The sequence below is a fragment of the Sciurus carolinensis genome, chromosome 8, assembly GCF_902686445.1.
Source record: "Sciurus carolinensis chromosome 8, mSciCar1.2, whole genome shotgun sequence".
Taxonomy (NCBI): domain Eukaryota; kingdom Metazoa; phylum Chordata; class Mammalia; order Rodentia; family Sciuridae; genus Sciurus; species Sciurus carolinensis.
In genome coordinates, this window is record NC_062220.1 from 7,297,884 (window position 1) to 7,313,385 (window position 15,502).

Here is a 15,502-nt window from a genome sequence, read left to right on the forward strand (position 1 = left end):
CTTCATACATGTACACAATATAACAATATAATTTTGTCAATTCCATTCCCCAGTACTTCTCCTTTGTATTTTACTTTATTTTCAGACATTTTTGGGACTGGGGATTGAATCCAGAGGTGCTTTAGCACTGAGCTATATTCCTAACCACCACCAGCACCCCACTTTTTTTAAATTTTGAGACAGGCTCTTGCTAAGTTGCTGAGACTGGCCTAGAACTTGGGATCCTCCTGCCTCAGTCTTTTGAGTCACTAGGATTACAGTCAAACATTACTTGCCTTGCTTGTATTTTACCTTAAGGGCTATAAATCTCACATGACATTGTTATTATTTTTGCTTAAAGAACCAGTTATCATTCCTTGTGTTAAAATTAAGAAAAATTATAACTATTCACACCATAGTTACTATATGTGATGCTCTCTATTCCTTTGTGTAGAACCAAAATTCCATCTGGTATCACTTCCCTACAGTCTGAAGGACTTATTTTAGCACCTCTCTCAAGATGGGTCTACTAGCGATAATTGGCTCAACATTATCATGCCAAAAAATGTTTTTATTTGACCTTTGTTTTGGAAAGATATTTTCATGTAATATAGAATTATAGATTGACAAAGAAAGACCAAAGAAAAAGAATTGCTATTCTAGTACTATAAAGGTTTTATTTTGCTATTTCTTGCTTTCATTGTTTCTGATGAACGGTTTGTCATCCTTATAATTGTTCTTCTATACCTAGCATTTCTTTTTCTTTCTCCACCTGCTTTAAATATTTTTATTGTTTGTTTTTGAGTAGATTAATTATGATATCCCTTGATGTCATTTTCTTCATGTCTCTGTGCTTAGGATTCACTGAACTTAAATCTATGGGTATACAATTTTTATCAAATTTGGAATATTGGGGACTACTATGTTTTTTGTTGTTCTTTTGTTTGTTTGTTTGTTTTTGTTGTTGTTGTTGTTGTTTTGGCAGTGCTGGGGATTGAACCCAGGGCCTCGTGCTTGCAAGGCAAGCACTCTACCAACTGAGCTATATCCCCAGCCCAGGACTACGGTATTTTTAGTATGCCCCCCAAAAGTTCATGTGTTGTAAACTTAGTCAAACAATTCATTTGCTAATGGATTTGGACACAGGGTCCTTGGGAGGCATTAGTATTAGACAAAGTCTTGAGGGTGGTCCTGCTTGAAGACATTAGTGGCCTTATGAGAAGAGGAAGAGAGCCCTGGGAGAGCACACTTGCTGTCTCATCATCTGATGCCTTCTGCCATGCTATGATGCAGCAAGAAGGCCCTCACCAGATGCTGGTGCCATGTTTTTGGACTTCCTAGCCTCCAGAACCACAAACTAAATAAACCTCTCTTCTTTATAAATTACCCAGTGTGTGATATTCAGTTATAGTAACAGACTAAAACAGGGACCCTTATTTCTTCAAATTTTCTTCTACTTCCTTGCCCATCTCAGGGATGTTTTACTGCTCATAGATGCTCTGTTTTTTCTTTTCAAAAATTCTCTTTTCTCTAAATGTTCCACTCTGAATATTTCTATTCCTATTATCAGTATTTATCAGTATTTTCTTCACAAAATCTAATATTTGAATCACACAAGTGTATTCTTTTTTAAATTTTTTTTGTCCTAATTGGTTACAAGTTTCATTGAAACCATTCCAGTGTAGCATTTTCATCTCTATGTATTTACTTTGGATCTTTGTGACACAACAGGAAATATGTATTTGGCCTCTGCCCCCATTTCCTAGCACATGGCTCCTAAAGTCCTTGTAACCTCTTATGTGAGGAGTGTCTTTTTGTAGACTAATGAGGTGGTCCATATTGGGGGCTGGTTGCCAGAAGCAAGAACTGTGTGATTAAAGGATTGGAACTTTCAGCCTTATCTCCTACCTCCAAGGAAGGGAAAGTAGCTGAAGTTGAGTTGATAACCAAGTCCAGTGACTTAATCAACTATCCCCAAGTAAATGAGCCCAAAAGAATGACAATCAAAGAAATTTCAGGTTGCCCAACATGGGAAGGAGCTAGGAAGATGACGTGCCTGGAGAGAGCATGGATTCTCCATGCCCCTTCCCCATCCCCGCCCAATATAGCACTTCATCTGGCTGTTCATCCATATCCTTGGCAGTGTGCTTTGTAATAATAGACCATTAGCTATTTTTACCTGAGACGAACCAGGTCTCTAGTACTTCTGCCCCAATTTATACCTGTTGGGCAGAAGTACTAGAGACTGTACTTGCAATCGGCATCTGAAGTGGAGGTAGTCATGTGGAACTGAGCCTTTAACCTGTGGGATGTGACTGCAACTCCATATAGGCAGTGTTAGAATTGGATTAAGTGGTAAAAATTACTGGATGGGGAGCCCTCACAGTTGGGTGGCCAGAAGTGTTCTATGTTGAAAGAAGAGTAGGAGAAGATTTTTCACACTCTATGGAATCTTTAAATAGCTCCCAGGAAACTAGACAATCCATTTGAGTTACTAAAACAAACTACCACAGACTGGGAAGTCAGCAAACAACAGGAATTTATCTCTCACAGTTCTGGAGATAGGAAGTCCAAGATGAAGTCACCAGCAGATTCTCTGCTCAGTGAGGGCTCTCTTGCTTGTTCATAGACAGCTGTCTCTGTTTTTTGTTTTTGTTTTGTTTCTTTGAGGTACTGGGGATTGACCCCAGGACCTCACACACGATAGGCAAGCACACTACCTCTGAGTTATATATCCAGCCCTTTTTTATTTTGAGACAGGGTCTCACTAAAGTTGCCCAGACTGGCCTAGAACTTCCAGTCCTCTTGTCTCAGCCTCCCGAGTCACTAAGATTACAGGCATGTGCCATCATGCCCACCAACGGCTGTCTTCCTGCTGCAACTTCACAAGGCAGAGGCTCCAAGGGAACCCTCTAGGGCCTCTTTTATAAGTGCCCTAATCCCATTCATAAGGACTCCGTCCTCATGACCTAATCACCTCCTATTACTTTCATCTTGGTAGTTCAAATTTCAACATATGAATTGGGGCAGGGGTACAAAATTAGTTTGTGGCATTGCTTAGCTTTTGGAACATATAGAATATAGTTATAATAACTTTCAATGTTGTCTGCTAATTCTTCTGGGTCAGTTTCTATAGCTTGATTTTTCTCCTAATTATGGATAGTATTTTTCCCACCTCCTTAATGTCTAGTAAACTTTGCCTGCCAAACATCATGATTTTACATTGTGGGGTGCTGGATATTGTGTGTTCCTACAAATAGCCCTGAGCTCTGTTCTGGAATGTAGTTGAGATATTTCCATCAACTCCCTCCAGTGTCCCATAGGCACAAGGTCTTCCAGGGTGGCTGCAGGGAACAAGCTCTACCTCCAGCGGGAGGACCAGGCACTGATCCTTTCAAATGGTTCCTTCCATGCGGGGTGGAGAGTTTCCTCATGTCCATGTGCTAATCAATGCCCCGCAGAACATTTGCGTGTGACATTCTGCAAGCTCCAGATTTCTGTCGCTGGGCATCTCTCTCCTGTCCAGTTCTCCCTCCTGCAAACTAGCAGCTTTCCCTCTCCCAAGACTTGAAGCTCCCTCTCAATTGCTGGAATCCGCTGGGCTCTGCCTGGGCCCCTTCCTCCTGCCATGGCCTAGAACTTTCTCAGTAACCCGGGGCATTCACAGGGCTTGGCTTGCTCATTTCCTTTTGATCAAGGATTACTGACCATCACCATCTGATGTTCAGTGTCTCAAAAGCTATTATTTCATATAATTTACCACTTTCTCATTGTTTAGGTAGGAGGCTAAATCCAGTCGCAATTGGGATAAATCTTGGTTGTAAGCAGAATCCCATGGGGGAAAAAAAGTCTTTCTGGCCCCGAAACATGAGCAAACTAAGTGCCCTGTCCCCTAACCCCCGCCCCTGCCCCCGCAGCGGTCCTTGCCTCAGCCTATGGAGCTAACAGAGTCGTCGCCTTCCTTACTCTCGCTCCTCAGCGCGACGTCCCCAGGAGGGTCGGTTCTAGCCCTTTCTCCATGCCAGCACTCTTTACCCTGGGACACCCTTCCTCTCTCATGTGGCAGTTTGTACTGGGTCCACTGGAACAGCTGGAACTGCCTCCCCAGGTCCCAGTACGGATTCAGGTTGGAGTTGGACAATGGCGAATTCGGATGACATTTGAGAGGTGGAAGTGAAGCAGCAGCCATTGTTCTCTGCAGGTCGTTGTCACTGGTTTAGGACACACAGGCATAAGTACCGACGGATTCCAGTGCAGACTGCTCTCCTTCCCTGCCGCCGGCCCTGTCCACCAGCAGCAGGCCAGAGCTTCCTCCAGGCTCCCGGCTGAGGACCTACAGAGCTGAACGTAAACAAGAGTGGGACTTCCCGCCCGGCCTCCAGCGCCGCTCGAGCCGCGGCAGCAGCTGGAGACCAGGCCGGGTCCGACTCTGCGCAGCCTCAGCGGCCGGCGCTGGGCACCGACCTCCGGTCCTCTGGCGCCCCCTTCTGGAAGCAGCTCGGCTGCACTTGGGTCTCCCTCCCGCCGCGCGTTCCTTCATGCTTCCTGTGATTCTGCGTCCCCATGAAAGGCCGGCACACGCGTCTCACTGGGTATGTTTTCTAAGCTCTTCCATTCAAGCATGAAATATGCAAAAATGCACACGTCGTAAGTGTTCAGCCTTACAGATGATTTTCAAGTCACCTATATAACGTGGCATCCAAATCGAAAAATAGAACAGGGTGGATGGAAAAAAGATGGAAAAGACAGAAATGGCTCTCCTCTGCACGCGCATTCTTATAGACTTGACTTTGAATCGTTTTAACGTTTTCACATTTCCAAAAATAAAGCAGCTAATATGAAGGGATAAACCTAGAAATGAATGCAAAGACAGCACGCCTGGTAGCATGGTACGGTGATCACGGTAGAGACCAAAACTCTGGAATATAGTCTCAGGAAGAAAGAGAAGCCAACGAACTGAAGGAAGTCCCTCAGGTGTAATGTCGTTTTGGGGAGCTCGGGCTCCCTCTGCGGGAGACAGGCCCATGAATAGGGAATGCGGGAGGGAGGTATGAGACACCTGTGGTGTGGAGCTGTGGTCTCCCAGGATGCGGATTCCCTCATTCTTCTCTGAGGGACAGAGGGGCCCGGTGGCAGTGAGCGTTCCTAGTGCCCACAGCTTGGCCATAAAATGTCATTAGAAGGAACCAAAAACTCTTGGAGAGGTGGCCGATTCCGGGGCGAGGCAGGAAACCTAAAGGAGCAGCCATGGAGCATTCTGTGCAGAAAGTACCAATGCACCCAAGGGCGGATGGGCAGCACAGGCCCCAGCGAGCGGAGACTCCACCAGCCGAGCATCCAAAGACAGGCGTGTGTTGCAGCTCGTTAATCAAAGAATCCGTGAATCCATGTTAACAAGTTCAGCTCATGTTCAAGGTGGGGAAAAAGAAAGCTCTTATTTATATAAAATGTCCACTAATACATGTAGATAAAATGGTAGAAACATAAAATCACCGTTTTATAACCATCATTGTCATTTCAGTCAACGTAATCGTATTGTAATGACTGGGGTCAGAACCATTAATGGACATTAAACGTGTTAAGCAAAAAATGCTTGGGGAATAAGTTTAGAAAAATCTGTCGAACCCCATTTTAATTGAATAATCAAATTATGTTAAATCAAAAGTCTGACCAGCCAGCATCCTTGCCTTCTGGTGTGATGTGCTGAGAGGGCCAGGTCACCGCTGAAGTCATTAACCAAAATTCAGAACTTCAACAAGTAAGGAAACAATCTGGAAAACCCCCTCCCCAGAAGCAGCCGCCGTCCTAACGTGTGGCCCACGTTTGAACCTTCCACAGGCTTTCTCCAGTGTTGGTGTGGGAGATGCGCCACGCTGCTGGGGTACTCCAGTGCAGGGACCTCCTGCAAAACAACTCTCCTCAGCCCTTCAAAAGCGTTGATTTCATGAAAGCAATTAGAAGGCTCTAGAACTATTCTAGATGAAAGAGGTCTGAAAACACACGACAGCTCTATGTGATACATGAGCCTTCATTGGATCCTGCCTTAGGAATAAAAGATGACATTGTGGGGATAATTGAGAAACAAAGGCTATGCATTATAAAATGGATGAGCATATAATTTATTAACTTCCCGAATACCTAGTATTTATGTAGGAGAAAGCCTTTGTTCTTAGAAGACACGTGTTGAAATATTTTGGGGTGCCAGGGTGTCTTCAACTAACTTTCTAATGACTTAGAAAACACACACACACACACACACACACACACACACACACAAAGCAAATGTGGCCAAATGTTAACACTTGGTGATCTAGATGTACAGTATGAGGACTTTCTTTATACTATTTTTATGATTTTTCTATAGACTTGAGGGGTTTTGAAATAAATTGTTAGGAAAATTACTTTGTAAAGTGAACTTAAAAACAAAAAGAAGAAAAATATTACCCAGAAACCACCCTTGTGCCTCCTCTCAGTCTTAATCTCCTTTCTCCCAAAGCACCACTATTCAAACTTCTAGCAAGATTTTAGCCTATTATTTGTTATAGCAATCATAGGAAACTGTACCTTCTGTTCGTATTATGCTAAGACTTTTATCATGAATAGATACTGAATTTTTAAATGCTGATTGTACATATATTAAGATGATTGTATACTCTACAGTCATGTGTATGTAAAAAGAACTAAAAAGTTGATTGTATAATTATTCTCCTTTATTCCATTAATATGATGAATTAGACAAATTGATTTTCAAATGTTAAGCCAACCTTGAATTCCTAAAATAAATATAATGGGTTATGATGTTTTATCCTTTTAGACATTGTTCCAGTCATATGCTAATATTTTGTTTAGGAAATTTTCATCTAATTCATAAAAGAGATACTTTTGGCCTATACTTTTCTTGTCTTTATCAATGTAAATATCTATATTATATAAAATAAATGTTCATAAAACACTTTGGAGAGTACTTCCTGTTTTGCTAATTCTCTGGAAGATTGTAAGATTCCTATTAGTTCTTCCTGACGTATTTGGAAGAATTCACCAGTGAAGCCTTCTGAGACTCAAGTTTTGTTTGTTAGTTTTTCTGGGAAAGTTTTTAGTCATTAAATCTACTTAGCAGATATAAAAGTATTCAGTTTTATATTTTATCTTGGTCAGTTTTAATAAGTTATTTTTTCAAGGAATTTGAAAATCCCTGTGACAATGGCATCTAACTCTCCAGTAGTGTTGTTGGCTCCGAGTGGCTCCCGGTGTTCCTACCACCTCTCCGGGGTCTCCAGGTCGGGGGACTCTCCCGTTTCTCCTTTCCTGCCCTCCACTCACGGGCCTTCTTTCTTTCCTCTTGGTGGGTCTTACAGGGGGCTTATCAGTCTTGCTAGTCTTTCTTACTGACCACCTTCGAATGCTCGCCCTCTCCAGGAACACCTACTTTCTGTTCTTAGCTGTTAGCTCATTTCTTCTGCATTCTTTGGATTTACTTTGGTTCTTCTTTTTGAAATGGCTACTTATTTTATTGGTTTTTCTGCTTTTCTTCTTTTCTTATATGTGCATTTAAGGATTTACATTTCCATCTAAACTTTACTGTGCAAATTTTGCATCTATTCTAATCTCATTTTCATTCCTTTCAAAGAATTTTCTAATTTCTATGAGTTATTTGGAAGTATATGGTCCAATTTTCGCACATTTGGGAATTTTCTCATTGTGAAAGTCCATTGTTATGGACTTCTAGCTTATTCTAGTGTGGCCAAGAATATACTCCATTAGATTTGAAAATTGCAGTCAGTTGTGGTAAGTGTTCTCTGTGCACTTAAAAGAAAGTGCATTCTCCAATTGTTGAGTACTGTTTTGTGTTCATAATTGTGCTTTTTCAAATCCTTCATCCTTGCTGATGTTCCCTGACTTGTTTTATCAGTTACAGAGAGAAGTTGTTAAAATCACCATCCATGATTATACATTTAAACGTTTTTTTTTTTTTTCTTTTAGTTCTCTTTAATTCTTGCTTTATCCCTTTTGAGGCTGTGATATTTGCTGCATAAAACTTTAAATTTGTTGTGTATTTCTGATAGACCGACCATGGTATCCTTACAAAAATGTCTCTTCTTATCTCTAAGAATGTTTCTTATTTAACATAATTTATGGGCTATGAGTATAATTTCACCTGGTGTTTTTTTTTTAATATATATTTTTAGTTGTAGGTGGACACACAACCTTTTAATTATTATTATTGTTTTATGGGGTGCTGAGGCCCGAACCCAGGGCCTCAGGTGTGGTAGGCAAGCCTGCTACCACTGAGCCACAGGCCCAGCCCCTGGTGTTTTTTCATTAGGTTGACACAGCATATATTTTTCCTGTCCTTTTACTTTACACATCTTCAAGTTAATAGCCCTTATAATTTCATTGTTTAGCTATTTTATTAATTCTAATTTTAAAAATCTTTGTTTTTAAAAATAATTTCTCCATTTCCATTTAATTACCCAAATATTTGCCTTTATATATATTATTTATCTTCTCCTTGTCTCGAGTCTTTTATGCACCTTCTTCTCTCCTTTTTTGCCTTGTTAGTCATTGTAGTGGATTGAATAGTGTTCCCCAAGGTCATTTTCATCTAGAATTCAGGATGTGACCTGATTTGGAAATGCATCTCCTACAGATGCAACTAAGAGTTGGAGTGAGCTCTACGCACAGGAGAGTGTCCTCATAAGAGACAGAGGACAAGAGCCACAGAGAGAAGGCCATGTGGCAACAGAGGCAGAGCTTGATCCTGCCACAAGCTGCGGAATGGGAATGCCGGGAGCTGGAAGGGAGGAGAGAGGCTCCCCAGCCTCTGCAGGGAGTGCGGCTCTGCCAACACCTTGCTGCTGGTCCTCGGGCCTCCTGAAAGAGAAGAGAACACATTTCTGTTGTTTTCAGTCACTTGGTGTGTGGTAACTTTACAACATCCCCAGGAAACTAAGGGAGTTACATATGCTTTTACCCTTCGTTTAGTGTTTCAAATGTTAGGTCATCCAACTATGTCTTGTTAAAATCTTATTTACATGTTGCAGAAGTGTCTTTCATTAAACCAAAATCCCTGTAACTTCTGTACATTGACAGTGATTGCATTACCTTGTGCTTTATAGAAAAGATCTAAACCTCTATAAAACAATTTTACTTAAATGATGCCTCTGAACACTTCCCATACAACATAAGGATCTTACAAGAGTTTAAGTCCACTGACATCTATCCTGCCTCTTCTATTAATATTGTCATTTTTTGATTCTACAGATAAAGCTTATAAAACATTATTTTTATTGCTTTATAAAGTCAAAATTAATTTAGATTTTCACAGCTATACTTTCTTGTTCTTCATTCCTTTTTGTATCTCCATCTGGGTTTCTTCTGCTGTTTTTAAAGGGCTCCATCTTATTTTCATTAGTGAGAGTGTGCTGCTAACAAACCATTTTTGCTTATCTGGAAATGCCTTTATTTCAATATTTGGCAGGGATGCTCTGAATGGGCGTGGAATTCTATGTGGTCACTTACTGTCTTTCAGGACTTTTGAAAGATCAATCTTGTCTTTTGATTTCCATATTTTCTGTTGAGAAATTAGCAACAGGTCTTATTTTATGTTCCTTTGAAATGAATATGTCCTTTTTATCTGGTATATAGAACGTTTTCTTTTTTCTTTGGTTTTTTTATTATTTCTATGAAGAATTTCCCTCATGGAAGTATTAAAAATACACACATTAAGAGCAGTGTTAGGATCACAGCAAAATTAAGCAGAAAGGCCACACACAACCTCCCTGACCAGGAGCATCCTCCACCAGGGCGGCAGGTTTGTCGTGACCTCTGTTGGCATCGTCATTCCCCGAGGTCACGGCTCACGTGAAGTCCCCCTCCTGGTGTTGCAGATTCTGGGGGTTTAAACACAGTATCATATAGGGTGTTTTCACTGTCCTGAAAATCCTGTTCTCCCTCTCCCTGACCCTGGCAATCACTGATCTTTTTATTATTTCTATAGTTTTGCCTTTTCCAGAATGCCACATTGTAGAAGTCATACAGTATGTAGCCTTCTCAATTGACTTCTTTCACTCAGCAATACCCATTTAGGTTTCTTCCATGTCTTTTCATGGCTCAATAGCCCATTTCTTTTTAGTTCTGAATACTATTCTATTATTTGGATGTACCTCAGTTTACTTATTCGTTCTCACAGTTTTCTTTTCATTTATTTTAACTGGAATTTACAATTCTTCTTGCAGTGTGACTTGTCTCACTTCATTAGTTTTGAAAAATTCTTGGCCACACTCTCTCTTGCTCCTGCCTCTGTCTCATTCTCCTCTCCTGAGGTTCTGATTACACGCATGTTGAGTCATCCCACCCTGTTCCATATTTTCTTTTAGATGTCCTATATTTCCCATTATTTTCCTTCTGTGCAACAATCTAGCCATTTTCTTCTGACTGGCTTTTCTTCCTGTTCACTAATTCTTGCTTCACCCCCGCCCACTCTGCTGTGAAACCCATCTAGAGTCTCTATATTATAGAATCAGTTTGGTTCTTTTTTCTTATATCCAGTTCTCTATTGAAATCATCCATTCCATCATTTATTTAATCACATTTAAACTTATAAATCAGTTAAAGTCCATGTCTGATAACTTTGCTATTTGACTCTCCTATGAATTTTTGTGTATTATGTGTATTTCTCTTGATTTTCACTCTAATTTATATTTTTGCACGTGTGCCTGCTTTTGACTGAGTAACAGGTGCAATATTTAAAAATTCATAGACATACTTTGAGACTCTGCCGGACATCACCATCTTCCAGAGAGAATTCACTCTTTCTTCTGGTAGGCAGTTGGGGTGGGAGCAGATCATCACAGATCAGTCAGGGACTTACATGATTGCAAAATGGATATCGGCACCCACGAAGTTGGTCCAGCGTCCTCGTGGCATGTGCATCAGGACTCTCCTGGAAGCTTTGAACTCCAAGACTTTAGTGCTTACCTCTTGACATCTGCTGCCCTCCCCTTAAGGAATTCTTCCTGCCACTTTAAATTTCCAAATGCCTATTTCATTTTGTATTCCCCGCTCAGACTCCATCAGTGACCTTCCAATTCCTAAATCAATGGTTTTTAAAGCATGTTCTGTAGAAATTCTTCTGAAATCTCCAGTAGAGAGAAGAGGGCAAGCCATTGAACACAGCAGTTTCTCATTAATCTGATTTCTCTATTCCTCTTCTCAGGTTTTCATTTGAAGAAAGGGGTTTGCAGCCACCACACTTCCCAGATTATGTCTTAGCACCCATAAGTGACATAAAAACTATGGACTTTCTGCTTAGAAAATATGATCACCTTGATTATATGTCCTTCACTCCCAATACTAGGCTAAGGACCCAGTAAGTACTCAATATAGGCTTGACTCATTCCTACTGAGTAGGTTTTGTCCCTACCCAAGCTAGAGAGGACTTGGTGTCCCTATAAAATATTTCTAATTCCATGTGACTAGCCTTTGATGTGACATCTTTCCCCCACTGTGAAAGTTATAAGGCAGTATCATATTCATTACGAGGTCATCAAAAATTGATGACTCAAGGGTCAGCCTTATAAAACTTCAAAATCTCTTGTAAATATGAGTCAGAATCTGAGTAATAAGCTTGCCTCTATTATAATGAATAATGCCATTGCTGGGGTGGCCATGTTCCGCACAGTAAGTATTCCTGAATTACATGGTGAAATATCTAATTTTTGAAACTAGAACACTATTTTCAAAGCTGTGGAGAACTTAGTTATAGGGAAATTCAGTAACATTAGTTATTAAATTTTGAAAGTAAATCTAAAAACAAACTCTGATGCTGCTCTCATGTAAGTCTGGGTTTTCCCGTGTTTGGAGTTTGCGTAAAGGCCCACCGACACATTCTCTGACCGTACTCCTCATCTCTGCTGAGGTGAGGTGACCTCTCCTGCCTGGGAGAGTTCAGGACCAGAGCCTTTGCCCTGCCCAGGGAGCCTGGACTTCCTGGGTGTTCAATCCTTCACTCACACTGGGGTTCAAAACCCTGGCCACAGGGAAGACACAGAGGCCATGGGATGGGTCATTCTTGAAGCCTGTCACAGTCACAGACAGCCTTGGTGTAGGTGGGTTTTGACATCAGCACATCAGAATAATTGAGGCTACAGAAGCATCTAGAAACCATGAAAGGCAACTTCGGACTCAAGGGCACGATAACTTCCTCCACATGTCATGTGCCCAGAGTGTCCCTGGCATAGTGCCACATGAGAACCCTACCTCCAGGCTGAGAGTGGTGTCACCACAGTGGGAACTTGGTGACACCTGAGATGCCCAGAGCTGTGCTTCAGACTGAGGCAGGGACTCCCCTAGAGAGAGGCCCAGAGTGGCCAAGGATGGGGGAGCAGGAGCAGGGTCCCAAAGCTCCCTTTCACCGACTTTGTTCAGTGATTGATAAATCAAAACAATCTTTAAAATTAGAACACGCATGGACAGTTTATAAAGAAGACCAAAAGGTGTGCATAGATTGGTAAAGTGTGACAACTCAGCACAGTTTCTGAGTGAGTGAGGACAGACACTGCCTCTTCTCTGTCCTCGAGTGCACCGGTGTAGTGTCTCCAAGGCACTGGTCCACAGTGAGCCCCCAGCCCAACCACGGGGCACGCGAGTCTCCCAGCTCCCAGAAAAAGAACTGAAGAGGAGGTAGCTCCATAGAGCCCGGGTCCTGAAAACCATCACCCCTGCAACTTTGCGAGTTTGGGGATTCCAAGCAGGCGCTGGGCACCGGTTCTGCGGGAGAGACTCCAGAGTCTCCCGCACAATGCCACACTAACAGCTGCAAGCCTTCAGGTGGTGCCTCCTTCTCCCTGGGGTGATAAAGTCTGTAAGTCAAGCTTCAACAGATACTGCCTGGAGCCCAAGGGCATCTGCCTCAGTGCCTTTCACCAATCTTTTGTACCAGCTAGGATAGGCTGGGTTTAGCTGTAGTAATGAGCTACCCCACAGTCATGAGACTCGTTAAGCAAAGGTCTACTTCATGTTCATACTACACGGGGACCAAGCATTGGCTGGGGATTCTACTCAACATCTCCTCCCTCCAGGGATGCAGGTCAAACAGCCTGGAAGAGTTCAGGACCACAGCCTTTATAAGTTAATTACCTAAGGTATGCTTGATACAGAGACAGAAATCTGACTAGCACAGCCTCTATTTCTTTGTCATTCAAAGTCTTAGCCATACTGACTACTCTACTTCTCCTAAATGGGAGTCCATTTTTTTCTAGGTTTTCACCCAGTTTACACTTCTACCACAACCCTCTGGTCTGAAACGCTCTCTGCCCATCCTGCAAAATTGTTTAAATTTTAGATACTTTATAAAGTCTGCCCTGTTTAATAAAAGAAAGATAAATATATGCATAATAAACATATACACATATATTTCAATATATATTTTCTTATTGGTTGTGTGATATTCAGTTGGCTGGTATTGGGACTATAAAGATGAGCAAGTTATGGTCCTTGTCCAAGGACAATACATAGCCCAAAGGGCCAGAGTATGTGATGGGGACATGAATTGGAAGAGACCCATGAAATTTAAAATTTCTCACGCTCACAACTCTTTGAGAGAAAGTGATCCTTGGCAATTCTCTCTACATAAAATCGCTGACACTTTTCACCAAGCACAGGGAGTTAGCCTGACCCTGCTATTCTGGCCTCCAGCCCTCCGGGGGTCTTGACTTTCCCCTGTGCTCGGAAAGGGCAGCCCCTATTGGACAGTAAGAACCAGCTCAATCAGACCCTCTTCCTGAGGAAGAATTCCTTTGAGGCACTCACAGACGGCCCCCTAAGCCCACGCAGCACCCCATCCCACTGCTCATGTCCTCTAGGAGACAGGGACGCGTCCATCAAAGATACACTGGACCACAGGAGCCACATCACCATGGAGCTAACACCCGCCTCTCCCTTAAACACGAGTCAGCCCATTCTCCAGTCATCTGGGAGTAGGTCCTCAGGGCAGTGTGTAAGGGACTGGCCAGCACATGGTGGTCATGAGGATATAAGCAAATAATTGTGCAGAGTGACCATCAGCTAGGCCACAGTGAGAAAAGAGGCACTGGTCTTCACTGGGGTTCAGTGTCAAAACAAGTTAGTGATGAAAGAGATCAGAATTTCTAGAATGATCTGTTCCCACCTTGCACATACCCTGGGAGGCTGGCTGACTTGCCCAAGCACCTCAACTGGTCTCCACCTGCCCAGGATAGGTTAGGTTTAGGTGTGTCCTAAAGTTCCTGCTGGCTTTTTTTCCTTTTTAAATTCAGGACCCTGTGGTGAGGCTTCAGGACGCCTTCCTTGCAACTACTATTACAGTCCAGTTGTCAGGGCTTTCCCTTAGTACTTCCCGGCAAACGTGGGTCCAGCACTGACAAAGAAGATGTGTTAATTGGAAGGGGAAGGAATCAGGTGGAAGAAGAACTCAAAGAAAACAACAGGAAAAGGACTTGGAGGCAGATTCCAGAGCATTTGCCTACAGTGCCTGGGGGGAGCCGGCTGACTTCACTTTCAAGGATTTACTCTGAAAGGCAGGGCTCCAGGCAGGAAATCCCTACACTGAGGGACAATCCCCCCAACACACCCAGCCTGGGAGGCCTCAGGAAACTCCTGCATTAGCAAGGGAGAAAGGAAAGTCAGGCCCTGGGAATAGACCTCCCCAGTCAGCAAGGGCTTACCCCAGGACAGCTCCCTGGCCAATTCCATATTTTTACACGAATAATGAATCTGGGATGAGCCCTTCTCTGCTGGCCCGGTGGAGTTCAGACCAAAGAGAGACTAAGGATAAGGGTTGAGATCCCAGCTGCTGGACCACATGGTGGGAAGGTTCCTCATTGGGGAAGTCCCCTGAGCAGAAGCAATTCTGAAAGACAATGCATCTTGGTCATTACTTGGGGGCCTCACACCGGGCTCCTTCCACTAGCCTGCTCACCTTTGCTGCTTAAGGAGTTTTCTCTCCCTGACAAAAATACTACTCTTATAATTACAAAGTAGAAACAAGAGTTTTAAAAAGTTAGATATAAATGGCCTGCCGTCTCGCTAATAAAGAAAAATGTCTAGATTATGTTAATGTACACACTTCCCAACCTGTTATATATAAAATGTTATGTACATGATATAGAAAACATTACATATATACATGCATGTATATAGGATATCCCATATATAGGGCAATTTCATATGCGCATTCTGTTATAAGCACATCTTAAGAAAAAATCGAATCCTTCGGTCCAGACTTGTCTTAATACGTCATGAACATCTTTCCATACCAAGTCCTTCGCCACAATCATTTCAAATGGTGGCGTGTGTCTCGTTATTCGTTCCACCAAGAATACCCACTGTCAGTAATAAACACCACGGGGACTCCCACGCGGTCGCCTGCCGCGACGCACCCAGCCGCTGCCATTGTTGGAGTATGTGTTCCCTTGCAGGGCGACGACGTGCGTGCCGCTGTCCCCGACACAAAGCCGAGTCCCTGGCCGGGCGAGCGGGCCGCTCC

At 42.7% G+C, this 15,502-nt stretch overlaps 1 non-coding gene across 1 annotated transcript; it reads right to left on the reverse strand.

Moving 5' to 3' along the window:
* Positions 1 to 958: 958 nt before the first annotated feature.
* Trnaa-ugc (transfer RNA alanine (anticodon UGC)) lies at positions 959 to 1,031 on the reverse strand. Its single transcript has one exon. It is a non-coding gene; the product is annotated as a tRNA-Ala (tRNA).
* Between the last annotated feature and the right edge of the window lie 14,471 nt (positions 1,032 to 15,502).